At 41.2% G+C, this 15,102-nt stretch overlaps 1 long non-coding RNA gene across 2 annotated transcripts in view; it reads right to left on the bottom strand.

Moving 5' to 3' along the window:
• The window catches only part of LOC120100608 (uncharacterized), a 72,347-nt gene extending 57,784 nt beyond the window's left edge, over positions 1 to 14,563 (bottom strand). Inside the window, exons 1-4 of one of the 2 annotated variants that reach the window (XR_005500412.2) lie at positions 14,308 to 14,563; positions 12,116 to 12,162; positions 11,825 to 12,012; positions 10,266 to 10,400 (exon numbers count right to left, since the gene is read on the bottom strand). This is a non-coding gene — a long non-coding RNA (uncharacterized LOC120100608). Of the gene's footprint in view, positions 1 to 10,265; positions 10,401 to 11,824; positions 12,163 to 14,307 lie in introns of both variants that reach the window. The other variant, XR_005500411.2, reaches the window with a different exon arrangement.
• Between the last annotated feature and the right edge of the window lie 539 nt (positions 14,564 to 15,102).

Genomic DNA, 15,102 nt, shown 5'->3' on the forward strand with positions numbered 1-15,102 from the left:
CACCCCTTCATGATAAAAGTCCTGGAAAGAATAGGAATTCAAGGCCCATACCTAAACATAGTAAAAGTCATATACAGCAAACCAATAGCTAACATTAAACTACATGGAGAGAAACTTGAAGCAATCCCACTAAAATCAGGGACTGTACAAGGCTGCCCACTCTCTCCCTACTTATTCAATACAGTTCTTGAAGTTCTAGCCAGAGCAATCAGATAACAAAAGGAGATCAAGGGGATACGGATTGGAAAAGAAGAAGTCAAAACATCACTATTTGCAGATGATATGATAGTATATTTAAGTGATCCCAAAAGTTCCACCAGAGCTGATAAACACCTTCAGCAAAGTGGCTGGGTATAAAATTAACTCAAATAAATCAGTATCCTTCCTTTACACAAAAGAGAAACAAGCCAAGAAAGAAATTAGGGAAACGACACCCTTCATAGTAGTCCCAAATAATATAAAATACCTCAGTGTGACTTTAACCAAGCAAGTGAAAGATCTGTATGATAAGGTGTTCAAGCCTCTGAAGAAAGAAATTGAAGAAGACCTCAGAAGATCGAATGATCTCCCGTGCTCATGGATTGGCAGGATTGACATATTAAATGGCCATTGTATGAAAAGCAATCTACAGATTCAATGCAATCCCCATCAAAATACCAGTCCAATTCTTCAAAGAGTTAGACAGAACAATTTGCAAATTCATCTGGAATAACAAAAAACTTAGGATAGCTAAAACTATCCTCAACAATAAAAGGACTTCTGGGGGGATCACTATCCCTGACCTCAAGCAGTATTACAGAGCAATAGTGATAAAAACTGCAGGGTATTGGTACAGAGACAGAAAGACCAATGGAACAGAACTGAAGACCCAGAAATGAACCCACACACCTATGGTCACTTGATTTTTGACAAAGGAGCCAAAACCATCAAATGGAAAAAAGATAGCATTTTCAGCAAATGGTGCTGGTTCAACTGGAGGTCAACATGTAGAAGAATGCAGATCGATCCATGCTTATCACCCTGTACAAAGCTTAAGTCCAAGTGGATCAAGGACCTCCACATCAAACCAGATACACTAAAACTAAGAGAAGAAAAAGTGGGGAAGCATCTTGAACACATGGGCACTGGAGAAAATCTCCTGAACAAGACACCAATGGCTTATGCTCTAAGATCTAGAATCAACAAATGGGATCTCATAAAACTACAAAGCTTCTGTAAGGCAAAGGACACTGTTGTTAGGACAAAATGGCAACCAACAGATTGGGAAAAGATCTTTACCAATCCTACAACTGATAGAGGGCTTATATCCGAAGTATACAAAGAACTCAGGAAGTTAGACTGCAGGGAGACAAATAACCCTATTAAAAAATGGAGTTCAGGGGTTGGGGATTTGGCTCAGTGGTAGAGCGCTTGCCTAGCTGGGGTTCGATCCCCAGCTCCGAAAAAAAAAAAGAATAGAGAAAAAAAATGGAGTTCAGAGCTAAACAAAGAATTCACAGCTGAGGAATGCCGAATAGCTGAGAAACACCTAAAGAAATGTTCAACATCTTTAGTCATAAGCCAAAACAACCCTGAGATTTCACCTCACACCAGTGAGAATGGCTAAGAACATAAACTCAGGTGACAGCAGATGCTGGCAAGGATGTGGAGAAAGAGGAACACTCCTCCATTGTTGGTGGGATTGCAGACTGGTACAACCATTCTGGAAATCAGTCTGGAGGTTCCTCAGAAAATTGGACATTGAACTGCCTGAGGATCCAGCTATACCTCTCTTGGGCATATACCCAAAAGATGCCCCAACATATAGAAAAGACACGTGCTCCACTATGTTCATAGCAGCCTTATTTATAACAGCCAGAAGCTGGAAAGAACCCAGATGCCCTTCAACAGAGGAATGGATACAGAAAATGTGGTACATCTACACAATGGAATATTACTCAGCTATTAAAAACAATGACTTTATGAAATTCATAGGCAAATGGATGGAACAGGAAAATATCATCCTGAGTGAGGTAACCCAATCACAGAAAAACACACATGGTATGCACTCATTGATAAGTGGATGTTAGCCCAAATGCTTGAATTACCGTAGATGCACAGAATACATGAAACTCAAGAAGGATGACCAAAATGCAAATGTTTCACTCCTTCTTTAAAAGGAGAACAGGAATACCCTTGGCAGGGAATAGGGAGACAAAGTTTAGAACAGAGGCAGAAGGAACACCCATTCAGAGCCTGCCCCACATGTGGCCCATACATATACAGCCGCCCAATTAGATAAGATGGATGAAGCAAAGAAGTGCAAGCCGTCGCAATCTAGATGTAGGACTCTCATGAGAGACACAGCCAGAATCCAGCAAATTCATAGGCGAATGCTAGAAGCAAACCACTGAACTGAGAATGGAACCCCCGTTGAAGGAATCTTAGAAAGGACTGGAAGAGCTTGAAGAGACTCAAGACCCCTTATGAACAACAATGCCAAGCAACCAGAGCTTCCAGGGACCAAGCCACTACCTAAAGACTATACATGGACTGACCTTGGACTCTGACCTCATAGGTAGCAATGAATATCCTAGTAAGAGCACCAGTGGAAGGGGAAGCCCTGGGTCCTGCTAAGACTGAACCCCCAGTGAATGTGATTGTTGGGGGGAGGGTGGTAATGGGGGGAGGATGGGGAGAGGAACACCCATAGAGAAGGGGAGGGGAAGGTGTTAGGGGGATGTTGGCAGTGAAACCGGGAAGGGGAATAACAATGGGAATGTAAATAAGAAATACTCAAGTTAATAAAGATGGAAAAAAAATAAAGACCAGCTTCAGTCAATCATGATCTGGGAGAATGCATGGGATTATTTCAATCTTCTTGTATCCGTTGAGGTCTGTTTTGTGACCAATTATATGGTCAGTTTTGGAGAAGGTACCTTGAAGTGCTGAGAAGAAGGTATATTCTTTTGTTTTATGATGAAATATTATATAAATGTCTGTTAAATCCATTTTGTTCATAACTTCTGTTAGTTTCACGTGTCTCTGTTCAGTTTCTGTTTCCCTGATCTGTCCATTGATGAGATTGGGGTGTTGAAGTCTCCCACTATTATTGTGGGAGGTGCAATGTATGCTTTGAGCTTCAGTAAGGTTTCTTTTGTGACTGTGGGTGCTTTTGCATTTAGAGCATAGATGTTCAGAATTGAACATTCATCTTGGTAGATTTTTCCTTTGATGAGTATGAAGTGTCCTGTCTTATCTTTTTTGATAACTTTTAGCTGAAATTCCATTTTATTTGATATTGGAATGGCTATTCCAGCTTGTTTCTTGGGACTAATTGCTTGGAAAAATTTTTTTTACAGCCTTTTACTCCGAGGTAGTGTCTACCTCTTTTACTGACAGAGCAAAATGCTGGGTTGTGTTTATGCATCTATTCTGTTAGTCTATGTGTTTTTTGGGGGGGAAATTGAGTCCATCGATATTAAGAGATATTACAGAATAGTGATTGTTGTTTCCTGTTATTTTTGTTGTTAGAGGTGGGTTTATGTTTGTGTGACTATCTTCTTTTGTGTTTGTTGAACGAAGATTAATCTCTTGCTTTTTCCAGGGTGTAGTTTCCCTCCTTCTGTTGGAATTTTCTATTATACTTTGTAGTGCTGGATTTGTGGAAAAATATTATGTAACTTGTGTTTTCTCATGAATATCTTGGTTTCTCCATCTAGAGTGATGAAGAGTTTTGCTACATATATTAGCCTTGCCTGGCATTTGTGTTCTGTTAGGGTCTGTATGACATCTGTCCAGAATCTTTTAGCTCTCAAAGTCTCTGTTGAGAAGTCTGATGTAATTTTGACAGGTCTGCCTTTATATGTTACTTGACCTTACTGATTTTAATATTCTTTCTTTGTTTTGTGCATTTGGTGTTTTGATGGGAGGAATTTCTTTTCTGACCCAATCTATTTGGAGTTCTTTAGGCTTCCTGAATGTTATGCGCATCTCTTTCTTTTGGTTAGGGAAGTTTTCTTCTATAATTTTGTTGAAGATATTTACTGGCCCTTTACGTTGGGGATCTTAGCTCTCCTATACCTATTATCCTTAGGTTTGGTCTTCTCATTGTGTCCTGGAATTCCTAGATGTTTTGGGTTAGGAGCTTTTTGCGTTTTACATTTTCTTTGACTGTTGTGTCAATGTTTTCTATGGTACCTTCTGCCCCTGAGATTCTCTCTTCTATCCCTTGTATTCTGTTGGTGATTCTTGTGTCTATGACTCCTGATCTCTTTCCTAGGTTTCCTATCTCCAGGGTTGTCTCTCTTTGTGATTTCTTTATTGTTTCTAGTCCCATTTTTAGATCCTGGATGGTTTTGTTCAATTCTTTCACCAGTTTGGTTGTGTTTTCATGTAACTCTTTGGGGTACCCAGAATTCGCTGTGGTGGGAGAACTGGGTTCTGATGGTGCCAAGTAGTCTTGGTTTCTGTTGCTTAGGTTCTTGTGCTTGCCTCTCACCACCTGGTTATCTCTGATATTAGTTGATCTTGTTGTCTCTGACTGGAGCTTTTCCCTCCTGTGGGCCTGTGAGCCTATGATTTTAGGAGTGAGAGCGCTCCTGGGAGACTTGCTCTTTCTGAGCAGCTTTTGAGTTAGGAGGACTGTGCTACAGCCTTAGCTCTGGGCTGCTATGTATCTTTTAATCCTGTTGTAATATATTACTCCATGTTCAATGGTTTAAAATAAGTCCTGTTTTGTAGCAGTGGTTCTCAACCTGTGGATCATAACCTTTTTGGAGGTTGAATGAACCCTTCACAGGGGTCGCATTTAAGATATTTTACATATCAGATATTTACACAGTGATTCATACTAGTAGCAAAATTATAAGTAGCAATGAAAATAATTTAATGGTTGGGTGTTAGCACAGCTTGGGGAACTAAATTAAAAGGATGCAGTATTAGGAAGATTGAGACCCACTGCTTTATAGACTTACCAGTCTATAATAGCTCACAAGGGCTCTACAAGCCTGTGGAAGCTACAGGGAAAACCCATTTCTTTGATTTTTCTAGTGGCTTCTCACCTGTTTGGCTTGTGGCTTCACACCAGAACAGCTTTCCTCTGACACTTTACCTTTCCTAACACTGCTTCCCTCTTCTAACTCTCCCTTTGAGTACCATGAGCATGCTGGGATGAGTAATCCAAGGGACCCTTCAATCTAAAGAGTCTTAGTCACATTCAGACAAAAGTGCCATTTGCCATGGAAGGTGTCTGAGTTAGGGTTTTATTGCTGTGAAGAGACACCATGACCAAAGGGCTGGCTTATAGATTCAGAAGTTTAGTTCATTATCGTCATGGTGGGAAGCAAGGCAGTGTTCAGGTAGACAGACATGGTACTGGAGAGTTCTATTTCAATCCAAAGGCAGCCAGGAAGAAATTATCTTCCACATGGAGCAGAGCTTTAGAATATATATAAGACTTCAAATCCCACCTCTATAATGATGCACTTCCTCCAACAAGGCTACACCCACTTCAGTAAGGCCACATCTCCTAATGGTGCCACTCTTCATTGGCCAAGCATTAAACACACGAGTCTATAGGGGTAAAACCCATTTAAACCACCACAGAAGGCAACATAGTTACAGATTCTGAGCAGGAGGACATGGATATCTTTGTGTTACCACTATTGTACTAACTGAATTGTCCATAGAGTACTTGGGCTTTTAATTTAGCTTTGTAGTTTATGCAATTATAATTTTCGTAGATATGTTTTAAGTACTGCTTTTTTTCAACTATAAATATCCTGGACACATTCATGTGATGGAGAGCTAACCAAACATCAGTTGCTTCTAGAATTTTATTCACCAATATTGGCTATTTGGGAATAAACATGAACATGAAAGTGATTTTGCTTACTTGACTACAGTGAAGATGTATTCATGTCTCTCATTTTCCAGCTCTCTTACTCCTCAACAGGAACTTAAAATATATAAGTCCAAGGCAGATCAGTCTCATTGTTGACTTTCAGTCAAGTGTTAGGAAGACCTTAGTGACACAGGTTCCCTTTGGGCACCAGCTAACGGGTATTGAATTTGTTAGTCTTTGTACATTTTGATTTCAAGTGAATTTCATTTATTAATGAACTTTAGACTTTATCACACATTTTAATATGCAGAAAGGCAGAGTTTGTTTATTGAATATTTATGTATTTTAAACAGTGGTTCTCAACCAGGCTACTTTTGTGACCCTTTGATATAGTTCCTCATGTTTTGGTGAGTCCAGACATAAAATGACTTTCATTGCTACTTCATAACTGTAATTTAGCTATTGTTATGAATTGTCATGTAAGTACCTGTGTTGTTTTCTAATGGTATTAGGTGATCCCTGTGAAAGGGTCACTTGACCCTCTTACCCCAAAGGGCTGAACCCACAGGTTGAGAACCATTTTCCACCAAATTATTTTATTATTTTATTCTCTTTCTTCCTCTCTCTCTGTTTGGTGTCTCTACTCTCTCCCTCTCCCTCTTCCTCTTTCCCTTTCCCTACTTCCCACCCCCTCTTGCTCTCTCTCTCTCTCTCTCTCTCTCTCTCTCTCTCTCTCTCTCTCTCTGTGTGTGTGTGTGTGTGTGTGTGTGTGTGTGTGTGTGTGTGATGCACCAGTCATCCTGGGTTGTTGGTCCTTACCTTCTACCTTGTTTGATGTGTCTTTTGGTCCCCTGTGTAAACCAGGGTCTCCAAGCTTACTTGGTTCTCCCGTCTCTAGCTCCCACTTTGCAGTAGGGGCATGGATGTTCTGGATATACCACAGCATCCGACTTTCTGTGGGCTCTGGGGATTGAGCTTTCTACTCATTGAGCCATCACTTCAGCCCAGCCTTGCCAGCTTACTTTTAAATAAATTATAGTTAAATAATTTTTAATCAGGGCCATAAAAGTCAGATTTTATGTCCACTTTCTGTTTCTTGAGATTCTTCAAGGGATGGTTGAAGTTGAAAGCATCCAACTGTGTCATAGGTTTGCCTTTCAAAATATCTAACTGAGTCACGCAGACTCCAGTCTTTCACCCACCAAAACATCTGCAAGCAATTTCTTTTCTGTTTTAAACATATGATCAACTTGGACTACATTTTTAAACTAGCCATGTTGTTCTGATTCTTCTTAATCACTTAGCTAGTTTTCTGGAGAAAAGGTCATTCCATTTCTATTTTGTTTGGTGTTGAGTCTCATTTCAACATACACCCAATGCTTTCTACTGTCACAATAGCATCAGTTTGGGGCTTCATTTTTATGATTTAATGTGCATTCATTCATTGATTCTGCTCTTTTATTCTTTGTGCTTTCCAACCCCCTAACTTCTTCAAGAACTTTTGGCATTATTAGAACAATCTAGTGCCAGCATTATGAATGGAAAAGGTTGAGCTGTGTTTAAGTGATGAAAGCTGGGAAATTTTGCTATACTCTACCATCTTAATAGCAACAAATTATCTCTCAAACATGGAAATGTAAATCCAGCCCATGTCTCAGAGGGTTGGAGATGCTGTCATTTTTTAATGTTTGGTGGTTGTTAACAAAAATTTACTTTTAACAAAAAAGAACACCTCTCAGGAAAATATTAAGGAGACAGAACAGAGTCAATATTCTTCTTCTTTCTGATTTTTAAATTTTTGATTTATACACTTGCTTCTAGCAAAGAAGGTTATTATTTAATGGTGGCCCTTGATGCTAAGCCTGGCTGAAAACTCAATCTTTGTTATGTGAATGAAATGGCTTACCTTTCTGGCTATAAAATCTTTCTATGTTTTCACCAAATACATTATCCACCTCTATTTCTCCTTTCCTCTAAAGACACAAAAGTTATTCTAACCAATGATTACACAAATCCCATCAGAGGTTGTTATTTCTGTAAAAAGTGCATGGGTGTCATATTGTCTCAAGGCATCTTTCCTCTTTTCAGCACAGTTTCTGGTTTTGCTTAGTCTAAACAAGCCTATTGATTCTTCCTAAAATATTTGTCCTCACATCTTATTTCAATGCCTCCTTTCACTCATGTGGAAAAAAAAATCATCCCAGGATGGAACTGGAAAAGGGACATAGTCACTAAAAGGTGCAGGATCATTTTAAGGCTTTTGTTCCCTCTATAAGTCATGTTGAGTCAGGATCTATCAAAACTTCTTAAGTTCATGCCAGCACTCAAGTTCACCTTGCCAAAGTTCAAGTGTCACATTTTGGCAATAAATAGATCCACGTTGCTTACAAAAAACTGAGAATTTTGTTTAGGTGTAGTCTTCCTTTGAGCTGTTGGGACTTTTGATTTGTGAGGGATGTGGGAAATGAGAAAGAGAAGAAGGCAGGACTGGAGTTTGGGTTGGAACTCTTCTCTTGATAGTCTCCTGTATTGAGATGGGAGACTGAGATAGCTTAAGGCACATCATGGATCCTTCCACATTGGAATTGGAGAGCATCACCATTTAGGTCTTGAATGTACCTCAATGTTGTCTGTTTGGTCTGGATACTGTCTCATTATTGGTTAAGTGATAGTACAGCTAGTAACAAAAGCAAGGCCACTGAGGGCATGACCCTGAGGGGATATTGGGATGTTGCATGTTCCTTCCTTTCTCTTTTGCTACTGACTTCAGTGAGGTAAGTGGCTTCCTTTGCCACTGCCCCATTATAGACCAGAGAACTTTAGAACAAAGACTGGCAGTCTATGGACAGTAATCTCAGAAACCATGAGCCCAAACAATCCTCTCCTTTTTTTGACTGGTTTAATGCACTTTGCTAGTGCACTAGAAAACTGACCACACAGAGGGGTGGGACAGAAAATTTCTCCAGTGATTGGGTAGAAGGATTTGGTGGAGGAAGACAGCTTTCTATATGGTTAATTAACATATATTCATGTGTTTAGAGGAAGGCTCAAGCACAGATTTAGTGTAATTATTTCAGTTTATGTGAAGGAGTGGTTTTATACTGATGATAATTCCAAGGCATGGTAGCCTGGGATATCAACCTACGATCTCTTTTCATATTGACATCTGGATTCAATAGGGAAGTCAGACAACTTCATGTTTTGCATGCATGAGTTGATTTCTTCCATATCACTCAATAAACATTTGCAAAGAGAATTCGACATGCTAGGAACCTGGTAGAAAGAAGCTGTCATTTAAAAGTAGATGGTCTAATGGCTATTGAGGAAACTATTTCAAAATAAAAAAGTGAAAATTTTGTTCATCTTATGAATCTTATTTATGATCAGGCAACTTCTTTTCTTGTCTATATATTAAAATGTTTTGGCTAGAGGATTTTTGCCTTTTTCTGGCTCTGATTTCTACCATGATTTCTGTTCCCTGAGAATGAGGTTCATATATTGTTCATAGCTATGGGATGAACTTCCTACTGAAAGGCTGTTACAAAGTAGAGAAACCTGGTTTTCTGGGGGTGGTGCTGGGTTTTAAGGTGCTGAGGTTGCCAACAGCACTTAACCATATCTCCATTATTTTTTTGGTGTGCGTTGTGTGTGAGATTCATGCATCTTTGTGCACATGGAAATGCCCACAGCCATGTAAGGAAATGTGGAGGCCAGACGAAGACATTGGTGCTGTTAATAAGACTAGGCCTCACTCACTGAAAGCACAGCCTCTCACTGAACCTGGAGGTCACTGTTTTGGACTACATTGGCTGGCCAATAGCTCCTGAGACCCTGTGTCTGTACCCAGCTCTGGGGTTATGGGCATGCATGGCCAAGGCTGCCTTTTGTGTGAGGGCCTGAACCCAGGTCCTCATGCTTGTACAGGAGCACTCTTGTCTACTGAACCATCTTTTTGTCCTCTGCAATTATTATTTATTAACACAGCTATTGGGAAATTTTGTCCATTTTTGCAGGTCATTGAAGGGTGCTGCTTAAAGGATAATTTTCCCCACCCTCCCAACCAAACATCCATATATGCCATGAACCACAAGTGCCACTTTAGAGATGTGTTCCTGTCACTTAAGCCCTGTCCTCTGTGAAAGACACTGGAGGGAAGAATGAATAACAGACTGGAAGTTGAGTTTTTCTCTAAATAATTCAATATCTTGCTAAAAAAAAATAACTTCACTATTAAATAATTTAGTTCCTCATTATGGACAAGGATAAGCTAATTGCACTCCAGGTCAGCTTCCTTCATATTTTTTTGGCTCTACCTTCATGGGCACAAAAATGTTGTAGCAGTTACAAGGATTGTATCCTTCAAAGACAATGTTCAAAGATTGAAAGGGCAGTTTTTCCTATGCACTTGGTGTTAGTCAGCTTCCATTACTATGACAAATACCTGGGAGGATCCATTCATAAAGAGAAGAAAGGTTTACTTTGGCCCATAGTCATGATGCTCTCATCTATGCTTTAGGCCCCTGGCTGGATGGCAATGTTGAAAAATATGCAGCAGAACAAATGATCCATCCTGTGCCTGTGATGCAAAAAAAAGAAGAGGAAAGGATTTGGGATTTACTCCCCCCTTCCAGGGCATACATTTAATGACCTGAAGACACATTGGGTTCTACCCTTTTTTTTTTCTTTTTTCTTTTTTTTTTCCCGGAGCTGGGGACTGAACCCAGAGCAAGCGCTCTACCACTGAGCTAAATCCCCAACCCCGGGTTCTACCTCTTAAAGATAGGTTTTATATTTCCCCTTTATAGTGGAGACTCTGCCACATGGACCCCTGGGGAACATTAAAGAGCTAGCATCATATATACACCTTTTTGTTAGGGAGGAAACCTTTCCTTGAAGCCCCCAGTAGTCCTCCTTTTGTTGGTAGTACTGTCTCTATATCCCTGACTCCATGTTGGCATGAACATCCTATTAGCAAAAGTGCATGGGCAACAGACAAGATGCAGTTCATTACACCTGCTTCCTCCTCTGTTCTGTCCCCAAATTAGGCATCTCTAACTGGGTGGGAAGGAATGGATGGCATTTTGTTCCCGCAATCATTTGGAGGGTTCCTTTCTCTTCCTAGTCTAGTCTATTACTTTTGGGGGTCTCTAAGATAACCACTGGTAAAGGGGAACTTGAGATTATAGATCATGTGACAAAACAGCAAAGGACAGAAGTGCATTGAAAAGATGACATACTAACAGGTGAAAGCCCAGGTGGCCATTGAGTGAGAGACTGAGGCTTGAGTGGAAACTCTTTGGTCCTTCTGGGCATCAGGGAAATTTGTAACAGATTCTTGTGGTAACTTGCACCAAGGTGTAAAACTGACATGTTACAGGTATGTAGACTGTTTCAACACAGATAATTATTCAATGGCATATAATTATCTCAATTCTCTAAGCTACTGCCCAGGCATGGATGACCTTGATATGAATAATGGGCTTTTGGCTTCTGCTGTTGAAATTTGCCCTCTTGGGATAAGATGTTGCCAGACTGGGTGCTACACTATTTTAGGATTATTTTGTCATCCTCATAATAGATGTGATTAGCTTGCTCATATCATTTGTTCAAGCTCAGTCAAGTTTCTCATGTAGTCGGAGTGGGTGCATGAATGGGAAGCAGGCTTTAGGAAAGGAGGGATGGGAGGAGTGCGTGAGATGCAGACAAGGCAGACTGGAGTTTTCCTGACACAGAGCAGACACCTATAAGTATTTATTTCCTTCCCATATCTGACCTAATTATTATTTCCCAAAGTTTTCATCAGAATAGTCCTTTTCTTTTGGAACACTACTTAATCCCGCTCTAGAGGAGAAAGGAGAGAATAACCAGAATTTCAAGATGAAGTCAAAGAAACAGAAAGGCAGTCTGTGTGTGTGATGCATGTGTTTAAGGTGAGTGACTGCTTCTGGCCGAATGAGGTTACTGTGTGTGGAGAGAGCTAGTGAAACAATGAAGCCATACCGAGATTGCATGAGTCCTTAGAGAGTGCGTGCTGTTGAGCAGAACAGAAAGATCGTCGGGAAGCTTTCCTTGGGATGGCTTCTATCTTTGAGGCATGTCCCTCATCCTTGTTGAGGTATAGTTCCCAGGGAAGCTGATAACCTTTAGGTGGGCTGGCATAGAAGGTATCTTTCTTTCTCCTCAGAAGTCTTAAAAAGATTCAAAGAATGGCCGTACTCATAGTTATGAACTCATAGTTATTTGTGCAGATAATAAATATCAAAAGATTTTCAGGATTACCGCCATCCTTACATGAGTTCCTCGATTTTTCTGGAAATAGTTGGCAAAGTCATTGATACCTTAGAGAAACAGAAAATATCTTACTAGTATGTTGTTTCATTCTGCCCCATTGTTGTCTGTTATCCTATTTAGTTGGTAATGTTTTCTAAGCTAAGTTTAGGTTCATGTCCTTTGATGAGCTTACTAATCAATTTGGACCTCGAGAGTAGGGAGATCTGGAAAGCCTTGGGAAGAATTCAACCTAAAACTTGGCTTTGAAACTAATAAATTATGTTTGTGGGCAAGTTTTAGAATATCTGGTGGCTTCAGGAGCATAAATTATGAGTGCCTCACTTATGTAAAGAGTTAGTGCCTAATAAATGACAGAAGGGTGAGGAACTGTTGGCAGAGGGTTTCATAGCACCCACAACTCTGAACTGGGGCAGAGAGCAACTTCCAGGCCCAAGTGCTGTCTGGGTCCGTAAGTCCGTTTAGTTTCCTGCTTTCTGTCCCTGTCATACTTGCCCCCCATCCCCCAATGAAAGCCAAGTGAGCTCACATCCTTCTGTGGACTCTCACTCCCAGGTTGTTTCCTTTATTTCCACCCCTGACTCATCCTCCCACTTCTGCGCTCTCTGCCAGCCATTCCAGGAGGTCCTCTGGAATCCCCATCCATGAGACCCAGCCTCTTCCACTCTTGTTTGTCACAGATCATATGTTCCATGTCCTTACCCTACTGAAACCCAGCTCTTCCTTAGGGACAAGATTCTCTTTCTCCCAAGTCCCCCCAAATCAAAGGCTTTGGAAGGTTTGGAGTTTTCAAGAGACTTTAGATTTTTAGTGACTGTGGTTTTAAAGTGTTTGATTTTGTAAAGACTATAGGACTTTAAGTCTGTAGCATGTTTCCTATTTGTGATATTTAAATCTTGGGGGTGAACAAAGGAAGAAGTTATTGAAACAATGGTTTGCTGCTTTGTTATGTCAAGTGTCTTGGCTAGTTCTATGTCAACTTTATATAAGCTAGAGTCGTTTTGGAAGAGGGAGTTTCAACTGAGAAAATTGTCTGTGAGCAACACTATGTTGTATTATTTTGGTTGATAATTTATGTAAGGACCCCACTCACAGAGCAGTACCACCCCTGGACTGGTGGTCTTGGATGCTATAAGAAAGTAGGCTGAGAAAACCATGAGGTCGCAAGTCAGTAAGAACACTACTCCACGACCTCTGCATCAGCTCCTGTCTCCAAGTTCCTGCCCTGATTGAGTTCCTGCTTTGGAGTTCCCCAGTAGACTGTGACCCTGGATATATGAACCAAATCAATGCTTTCCTCCCGATCGCTTTGGTCCTGGTGTTTTATCACAGCTGTAGAAACCCTAAGATGAGAGGCAACAGGAGCATTCTCTCCCTTCCCCTTTGCTGTTTCCTATGTCCCATTGGTGTTTGCCTATAAAACCCTCCTTCACATACCCTCATAATAAGACAAAAATTAAATAAGAATTGCCAGAATAAATAATTTCAATTCTAGGCCTGCCTCAGAAACATAGAGATACATAAAAGGGAAGTGTCTCATTGTCTTAAATGGATCCGCCCCTTACTTTACTGCAGAAGTTTCATGGTGGTGAATTCATCAGGTTGCCTGTTCCACCCTTTGTGGCCATTTAGTCTCAACTTCTCAAAGGTGTATTAGGGAAAATGAATGAAGTCCTGCCTACAGAGAGCTCAGGACAGTGCCTGGGGCATGGGCAGCACTCAGGGTGGCTGTCACTGTTAATATCTTTGCTGTGCCACAGTCACTTCCCAACTGGTCTCACTCATTATTTCTGCTCCCCTTCCCCCACTTAAAGAGAGAGCACGCCATCTCCTGCTTAAGGCCTTCTGTCCACCACTGCTCCTCCATCACATGGAGGATAATATCAAACCCATGACACCAGAATGAGGCCAGCTTTGTACCAGGAGGCCCTGCAGAGTTTGACCCTGCATGGGCCTGAGAGCCTCTCCTCGGTGCTCTCTGTGTTCCCCCTCTGCTGGTCTCCTTGCTGTTCCTTGGACTTGCCATGCTTGCTACTGCCTCATAGCCTTTGGACTTGTTCCCTATCAGGAACGTTCGTAGTTCTGCATGGCCTTAGTCTTCCTTCCCTCTATATCTGGTCCAGCAAATCTGCCTGGAATTTGTGAAGTGTTCCCTTCTTTCCTTTTTTTATGATGCTTTCCTTCTGGTCACTTACTCGGTTTCATGTTCATGGTCCACCTCCCCCTACTGGGTCCTAATCTTCTCAAGAGTAGAACTTTGGTGTCTTCCTGAGCACTAGAGATTAGCATCCTTGGTGTTCAGAGCAGAAAGCTGAACTTGGTTTAAGAACTCTAGAAGTATCCTAACAGCAATGAGGGAAGGCATGACCAGGAAGGGCTTTAACCATTGTACCCAGTTCAAAGACATAACACTTTCCACCCAGATGCCTCCACCCTCCCACTATCCTGCTTAAAAGAACCCTGGAGTACCAGTTAGAATGTAGAATTGTTAGGCTCTGTGACCTGCAAACTTCTGAGTGATTTTCTCTATACAGAAAAGATATTAAGTTAGTTTCAACTTCTCCTATGCCCGTGGGTCATCAAATAAGCACCCAAACAAACATCGCAGGGACCATAGCTTAGGGAGACATCAACCTTGATTGAGGTGATGTGTGGATGGTGGTTGGGGACACTGGAAGAGACGTGGAGTGATGCAGGGACTAAGTTAATTCTTCCTCTGTACCTTGCTGCTAGAGAAAGCCATACTTGCGTGTCACCAGGAAACCAGATTCTCCAGGAGCCCCAATCCTGGCTTCCCTGGCAGCCGGTATTTTTGCTTCTCAATTCAATTAAATCAGCCCCAATGAGTGGGTCAACAGAATGGGAGCTCCTGTTTGCAGAGCTCAGGGAATAATAACAAGCCAGCATTAATGAGGATGGTCACTGGCGATGAGAAAGCTTGCTTCTCCCACCCAGGCAGCAGGTAGGTTTCTGCTTCCAGGCATCAGGGT

Source organism: Rattus norvegicus, chromosome 2, assembly GCF_036323735.1.
Source record: "Rattus norvegicus strain BN/NHsdMcwi chromosome 2, GRCr8, whole genome shotgun sequence".
Classification (NCBI taxonomy): Eukaryota; Metazoa; Chordata; class Mammalia; order Rodentia; family Muridae; genus Rattus; species Rattus norvegicus.